This window comes from Macrobrachium rosenbergii, chromosome 12 (genome assembly GCF_040412425.1).
Source record: "Macrobrachium rosenbergii isolate ZJJX-2024 chromosome 12, ASM4041242v1, whole genome shotgun sequence".
NCBI classification, from domain to species: domain Eukaryota; kingdom Metazoa; phylum Arthropoda; class Malacostraca; order Decapoda; family Palaemonidae; genus Macrobrachium; species Macrobrachium rosenbergii.
In genome coordinates this window covers 63,552,820-63,560,319 of record NC_089752.1, presented here as the reverse complement: position 1 = coordinate 63,560,319, position 7,500 = coordinate 63,552,820, and the positions used below count along the sequence as shown (strand labels likewise).

Here is a 7,500-nt window from a genome sequence, read left to right as displayed (position 1 = left end):
TAGGAAGAGTTTAATGACGTCACCAGAAAGCTTGGAGCTTTCCACCCAAGCTACTCGTGACTCCCAGAACGTTACTGAAGAAAAGGTGGACTAAAAACAAAAATTTCATTTGTTTTGTCTGTGTTTCTAAGTCTGTCACGGGGAAGGGGTTTGATTTTGAGTTATAAACCTTCCTGGGGTGACATTGTGGCTGTGTGCAAATTTTTTTCTGGGTCTGTCAAGCGGTTCGGATTTCTATATTGGACAAACAAATATGCAAACATTCACTTATATATATATATATATATATATATATATATATATATATATATATATATATATATATATATATATATATATATATATATATATATATATATATATATATATATATAATGTGTATGTGTGTGTGAGTGTTCTTTGTGGCCCAGCAGTTACCAGATTCCACTATTAAACTAGCGTCCCGAGAACAAAACCCAGTCTTTATAATTCTCCAAAAGATTACACATACCTCTGTTAACTTATGCAATGAATTGTGTGTCTTATAACTCGTTGACTGTTGTGGGTCGTAGCCAGGGGGGTGGTGGGTGAAAGTCTTAGGTCTAGCAACCTCATTTCAAAACTGCCTGAAAACAGAGGAAAGAGGTAATATTATAGTTGATGTAAGTACAAAAAAACACACACACACTTCCCTGCAAGTACCAGCTCTGGTATGACATGGCATACTAAAAGCTTAGGTAAAGGGTGCCATTGTTAACATAAGTAAGGTATGAGACCGTTCGTTAATTATGTAGCACCCGATAATTACGACGTGAAGGGGAAGTTACGCTGTGCCTTTCTGGATGTCACGCGAGATTTGGTTTCTGGGAGGACCCAGGGGGTCACAGTCTTTTGGGGAGGGAGTCAGTTGGCCCAGGTGTTAGTTCAGGAGTTAGTTCAGTAATGAAATAATAGATAATTAGATACTTCAGAACATGAGAGATGAATTAACATTCAACAATATGTTCATGAAGGAAAGTTAAGAGGAATAAGTATATATATATATATATATATATATATATATATATATATATATATATATATATATATATATAATAGAAACGAGTCTATAATTCAATAAACTAATTATTTCGATATACGCACAAGGGCATACAGAAAATCACTGATAAAGACAGAGACAGCAAAAACAGAAAAGTCGTTTACAAAAACTAAGTATAACAGATGCTGAGTTTAACCGTTCGTCGCCAGTGACTAAAAGTGTTTACCCGTACTGCGCTGGGCAAAAAGATGAACTAATTTAGATCTTGACCTCGCCCGGTGACCTCTCGCACACCATAACGTTAACTCGATAACAACCGTTGAACGAATTGCATAGACAATTAAACGTGAAACATTAATGGAAAAGGGAAGCCTATCTGGACGAAACTAAGGAAAATTATACCAGATTTAGGCATCAAACCCATACCCATATATACGAAGGCTCTAGAAGCAGGGTCAGTTAGAAAAGGGCATCAGGGCAGGGAGTGTGCGAGATGTGTGGATAGGTGACTGTGACAACTCGAACAGACTAACGAACTTATAAAATTTCTGAACGCCCATAGTACAAGTGAAATTCTAAGTCCACGAATTTTACGATGTGCCTTTAAGATAAAGACTCGGTCATTGCTACCCACTGAAAGGTGGAAAAAAGTTATACAGTTTAAAGACTAAATAAATGTAATTAAGGGAAACATAAATTTCATTTAACCAACATTAATAAAAGAAGAACTTATGAAATATTGAAAGATAGCCGACATCTGAGCACGATAAGTGAAGTTCCAGCATAGATAAACATCGACCACTTGTTCCTACAGAAGTGAAAGCAAACAGTATAACAGACAGTTCTAAGAAGTGCATGCCTTCCCCATTACAGAATTTTTGGTGTCAGCTTAGGGGATTTCCGAATTCCACAGCCGATAACGAGAAGAAACAATTTGTGCGTGCTATCTTTAAAATCTACAGACCATCTTCAAGTTCCTGGTCCGGCGAAGTTTGTAACAAGACAAGATCGAACATATCAAATTAAGTGAAAGTTTTTTCCCGTATAAAGACAGTTACAAAGTGTAACCAATAAGTGTTCCACCGAAGATTCAGTCACTCCACACGCGAATCTCCACTCCGAAAATTAAGACAGTTTAAAATTTAAAAGACAATTTAACCCAACGAAAAGCTCCACGATCATCGATTTCGGGAAGACGAAAGAACATTAATGCATCCAACATAGAAGCAGAAGACGAATTTTTCGACCGAAATCAAGAAGATACGCATTTTCCCTCAGCGAGAGAGAGAGAGAGGAATTTCACGCAGCAGCCGACGTAGAAGAAAACGCGCCCATTCCCTTTGCAGTTCGCGAGAGAGAGGAAAGAAGAGAGACTCCAGCCACACCAACGCAAGAAGTTACAAATTTTCCTGACGTCTCCATCCCAGTAAAGGCGTCGCCCTTAGCCCAGATTCGAAGACGGCAAAGATAAGTCCTTGGATATCTTCACATAAATACACAAACATAAGACTTCATTCATTTTACTAAAGATAACATGATGTGAATACTACTGTTTGACATTTTTAAAACACAAAAGACTTGTACTTTGAGAATCATAAGATACTTAAATTCTTTGGCAACAAATTTTCTTTTTACTAATCAGTACTAATCAATTACTAAGACTTTTCCAAAATTTTTTTTTACTAACCTGTGTTGTGTTTTATTTTATTTTAGTTAAGGGAGATACTTAGATATTTTTATATTTTAAGTGAGTTTTCAGTTTGTTTTAATTCAAGGGAAGTATTTGTTATTTTTTTTATTTTTTAAGACCTGTTTGTCTTTAATTTTTTTTTAGATATTACTGCCATAACTTAATCTCAGTTCAGTGTGTTTGATGTTTAAGAATTTACTTGCCATTAATGAGTAAATGCACAGAAGGAGATCTGCACATGATAAGAAAGTAAGAACTCTTGTTCATACGAGAAGCCAAACAAAACAATTGATAATGGCTACTCCTACTCCTTCACCTCCACCAAACACAACCTCCACGGTTGCTCATAAAATTACATGCAGTGACCATATTATTAAGTTTTGGGAAGAAAAGGAGAAAACGATGCTTGCAATCTAGAAATATGGATCGAGCAAGTAGAAACCCATTTGAATAACATAACTGGAACTGACACAGACAAATTAAATGAAGCCAAAGCCTATCTAGATTTGTCATCAGGAGATATAGGATGTTACATACATGCTAGTGCCTATAAAAGAGTTAAGAATTGGGAAGAACTAAAGCAATACCTGAGGAGAATATATTCCACAGTAGGCGAAACAGATCCTGTTATCAGTCTCATAAGTTAGTTCAAGGATGGAGAGTAGACAAAAGAAACTACCTCAGAATGAATCCTCAGTTATATAGCCATTTTAAGGAATGGAGCCATTTGGTTGCAGACACTCCATGGTCAACGACTTTAGCAGGTCAAAAGGTAATAACAATTGAAAACTGCCATAATATGTTTAGGTTAGCTTTACTGTTGGGAAGCCTACCCTCAAAGGGTATTGAAAAGATGAATCGTACTTGGGGTTTAGAAGACGATGTCATTGAAATTGAAAGTGAAGTGAGGAAAATTTTAGGTAGGAATCCTGAAGGAAATGATCTATACAGACCTTTAGTTACTGTAGGACAAGAGAGAGGGGATCCTAGTCATCAGAATAGGAGATCTAGGACACCAGCTAGAAATCAGAATAGGAATCCAGGTAAAACACATCAAGGAAGACCTTCCACAGTTACATGCTACAACTGCCAAAAGAGAGGGCATTACGCAAGTGAATGTTATGGAACAGCTTATTGTCCTTACCATAAGAAAACAGGACATAATGCTAGAGATTGTAAGAGTAGACCTAGACTTAGATCACAGTCACAAGGTAGAGGTAGAAATCGTAGTCAGTCTCCACAGATAAGAAGGTATAGAGATCAGAACAACGACCAAGCTGCAAGCCTACTGTAGTATACCAACCAGACCAAGAGTTATCAGACGACTCGACAGTAAAGTTTTGTATCACTGGTATCATGGACATTCCTACTTAAAAGAAAAGACGAGAGCATCACCCTTAAGCCAAACTAAGTGTATTAGCAAAGTTAATATAAGAAATGGATATAGTTATAGACCTGTATTTCCCGCCCACGTTGGTTTAGAAAAGCCTATAGCCGCATTCTTTGACACAGGAAGTCCCAAGAATATAATGTCTGAAAAGGTGTATGAGGCATATTTTTCTCATTTAAGCTTAAACCCAGTAGAAGACTGTAAAATCACAGATGTTCAAGGAAACAGAATACAACTAGTAGGACAAGTTAATTTACCTTTTAGATTAGGAAGAATCCCACTTAAGGAAAAGGTTCTAGTAGCAAGGGGAATTCATTTTGCATTTGCACACCTATTGATTGGTTACCCAACTATGGTTAGACAAGGAATCACAATTGATGCACCTAGAGAACAATTAGTGATTAGAAGGAAGCATAGGAATTGTAGAATACCACTGTGTAAAATGATTAGAAGAAATCAAGCTCAGAAAACCTCCTTGCTGAAAGGTATCCTAAAAGGGGATAACACCGACAAGGCATATCAAGTATGTAACACGAATGCACAAATAATCAGCAGTAACCTAGATTCTAACCAGGAAACTTACCTGAAATTAAACAGAGAATTAAGACTTAAGCCAGGAGAAAGCACCTGGATAGAATGCACAGTAAATCCATTATATGAAGGAAAAGAAGTTCTAACCCTTCCAGAAGGAGCACAAGTAAATGGAATACAGTATTCTTCCAGCTTACATGAAGTCAGACAAGGTAAAATAGCTTTACAAGTTACAAATAACAGAGGAGGAAAAGTTAGGTTATCACAAGGTACAGAGATAGATTTAGCAGAAGTATATAATTTCCCTATTCAAGTAGTAGAAAAGGAAACAGTAGCAGCAATTAACAAAGAGAACAAAAATTCAACACATGAAACAGAATTGAGAAAAGCAAAGATATGGACTCACTTGAAAGATATCGAAGAAGGCTCTGCTAGAGAGAAACTCACTAATTTACTGAGTGAATATAGTGACATAGTCGCCATAGAGGGGAGACACCCTTGGCAATACAGGAGAGATAACACATAGAATAGATATTCCACAGAATACTAAGCCAATCTACATACCTGCTTATAGAGTAGCTCATTCCCAGAAAGAGATTATTGAAAGAGAAGTGCAACAAATGAAGAAGCAAGGGATAATAGAACCATCGAAATCTCCGTGGTCTTTTCCACTTTTGCTGGTTCCAAAGAAAGATAAAACATACCGAGTAGTAGTAGATTTTAGAAGATTAAATAAGATAACTGAGAATGATCCATATCCAATGCCATCCATGAGAGATCTTATCACAACTATTGGAGCCAAGAAATATTTCACCACAATAGATTTGTTACAAGGATTTTTACAAATTCCTTTAGATGAAGAAAGTAAGCCTTTGACAGCTTTTTCCACTAGTAATGGCAGATATCAGTATGTAAGAATGCCCTTTGGTCTAAAGTCAAGCCCAGTAACATTCGTGAGATTAATGGATAAGATTTTAGGTGATTTATTAGGCAAGGATGTACATTGCTATATAGATGATTTGGTAATAGCAACAGATACAATTGAAGAACACATAAGACTAGTGAGAGAAGTCCTAAAAAGATTGAGGAGAGCAAATCTAAAACTAAAGTTAAAAAAAGTGCAGTTTCCTTAGAAGGAAAGTAGAATACCTGGGACATACTTTAAGTGAAAAGGGTGTTGAAGTAAATGACTTGAAGATTAAGTCAATCAAGGAGTATCCTACGCCTAAATGTAAGAAGGACGTAAAATCATTCTTAGGTTTGGCAGGTTTTTACCGAAAGTTTATAAAAGATTTTGCCACCATAGCCGCTCCACTGACTGAGTTATTAAAAGAACACATACAATTCTGGTGGTCAACCAAACAACAGAAGACATTTGATGAACTGAAGGAAAGATTGACACACCCTCCAGTACTTAGTTTTCCAGATTTTAATAAAGAATTCTTCTTAGCGACAGACGCAAGCCGTACTGGTATAGGAGCATGCTTAATGCAAAGACATGATAACAAATATCATGCTATAGCTTATTACAGTAGAAAACTAAAACCAACCGAAGTAAACTATTCAGTGACAGACCTAGAGTCTTTAGCCATAATAGACGCTTTAAAGCACTTCAGGTACATAATATTTGGCTATAAAATAACTGTATTCACCGATCATTCAGCTGCAGTAGAAATGCTCAAAAATCCGAATTTTTCTGGACGAAGAGCTCGATGGTTTATGACAGCCCAAGATTATGACATAGAAATGAAATATGTACCAGGAAAAACAAATAAAGTAGCAGACGCATTATCAAGATACATCCCACAAAGAGATAGTGTAAATATGATTAGCCTAGAAACAAAAACAAGTGAACCCATATGCAATGTATTTACTATGCATTATACAGAAGAACTTTCCAAGCAAAACTTCATAAGGAAACAAAGAGAGGATGAAGATTTGAAAGAAGCTTTCAGATTTGTAGAAAATAAGAAGGAATTTGATCAGCAAGAGCAAGTAGAATTGAGTAAGAAAATTGGATGTCCCATAGATGCAGTGAATATCATAGACAATGTATTAGTCTGGATGTGTGAAGAATATGACCCATTCAAGTCTTTTCAAGGTGTAACTCACAAAAGAATAGTACCTAAGAGCCTAAGAAGTAAAGTTATTGAACTAATGCATGATGATGACATGAGAGCACACCCAGGAAGAGACGAAACAGTTAGATTAATTAAAGGATCTTTCCATTGGAAGGGAATTTACAAAGATGTTAGCAACTATGTGAAAAGCTGCAATACTTGTAACAGTTATGAAGGAAAAACAGATAAAGAAGTACCTCTAGGGAAGTATCCCATTCCACAAACTCCATTTGAAAGAGTAGCAATAGATCTCATAACTAACTTGCATACCACGAGTAAGGGGAATAAGAATATACTAGTATGTATAGATGCACTTACCAGATACACAGAGCTAATACCAATAACAGGAAAGGGAGCTAAAGAATGTGCAGTCGCTCTCTTTGACAAAGTCTTTTGTAGATATTCTGCCCCACAGCTTATAATATCTGACAATGGCACCGAATTCAATAATTCACTAGTACAAGAAATTTGTGATGCATTCAAAGTAGAGAAAGTAACAATACAACCATATCATCCAGCTAGCAATGGTTTAGTAGAAAGAAATAACAGAAAGGTTCTAGATGCATTAAGGCATACAGTAGGACAGGATCCTGAATGGGATATCAATTTGCCTTTAGTCCAATTGTCATTAAATACTAGAAATCATTCCAGTACTCAAGCAACGCCCATAAAAGCTTTGATGGGATATGAACCAAGATTACCCTATGCATGGCTGAATCAGCCAGTACAGCCAAATTATTCTGAAGATATC

General features: G+C 36.3%; 1 protein-coding gene across 1 annotated transcript in view; it reads right to left on the bottom strand.

Annotated features, from left to right (window-relative positions):
* LOC136844251 (larval cuticle protein A3A-like) overlaps positions 1 to 7,500 on the bottom strand; it is a 329,631-nt gene that overhangs the window by 153,687 nt on the left and 168,444 nt on the right. The window contains exon 2 of the mRNA XM_067113239.1: positions 491 to 605. The gene's annotated coding sequence lies outside the window, so the exon portion shown is untranslated. The remainder of the gene's footprint in view (positions 1 to 490; positions 606 to 7,500) is intronic.